The sequence below is a fragment of the Haliaeetus leucocephalus genome, unplaced genomic scaffold, assembly GCF_000737465.1.
Source record: "Haliaeetus leucocephalus isolate CR32 unplaced genomic scaffold, Haliaeetus_leucocephalus-4.0 Scaffold858, whole genome shotgun sequence".
Lineage (NCBI taxonomy): Eukaryota > Metazoa > Chordata > Aves > Accipitriformes > Accipitridae > Haliaeetus > Haliaeetus leucocephalus.
In genome coordinates this window covers 4,267,392-4,267,689 of record NW_010973294.1, presented here as the reverse complement: position 1 = coordinate 4,267,689, position 298 = coordinate 4,267,392, and the positions used below count along the sequence as shown (strand labels likewise).

The following is a 298-nucleotide window of genomic DNA, read 5'->3' as shown; positions in this document are numbered from 1 at the left end:
AAGGCAGGCCCGCAGCCTCGGCGGCAGCCAACACAAGCCACCTCCCGCCCGGGGACCTGCGGGGCCGCAGCGGGGGGCAGCCCACGGACGGGGACACCCCCCCGCCGCCCCGGGCAGCGCCCGCTTACCTTCCCTGGCAGCGGCGGCTCCCGCCTCAGCCCCGCGACCCTGCCGGGGCGTGGTTTTCCTTCCCCCCCCGCCGCCCCCGCGGAGGCCGGGTGCCCGCGGGGCGGCCAGGCTAGGGCGGCTCCCCGCGGCGGGACGGAGGCGGGAGGGCACCGTGCCGCCGGCGGGCGGG

The 298-nt window shown here is 82.6% G+C and overlaps 1 protein-coding gene across 3 annotated transcripts in view; it reads right to left on the bottom strand.

Moving 5' to 3' along the window:
• Positions 1 to 220, bottom strand: part of LOC104841347 (transmembrane protein 68-like) — a 23,310-nt gene extending 23,090 nt beyond the window's left edge. For all 3 annotated transcript variants that reach the window (XM_010582938.1, XM_010582939.1, XM_010582937.1), the window contains exon 1: positions 129 to 220. The gene's annotated coding sequence lies outside the window, so the exon portion shown is untranslated. The remainder of the gene's footprint in view (positions 1 to 128) is intronic.
• Between the last annotated feature and the right edge of the window lie 78 nt (positions 221 to 298).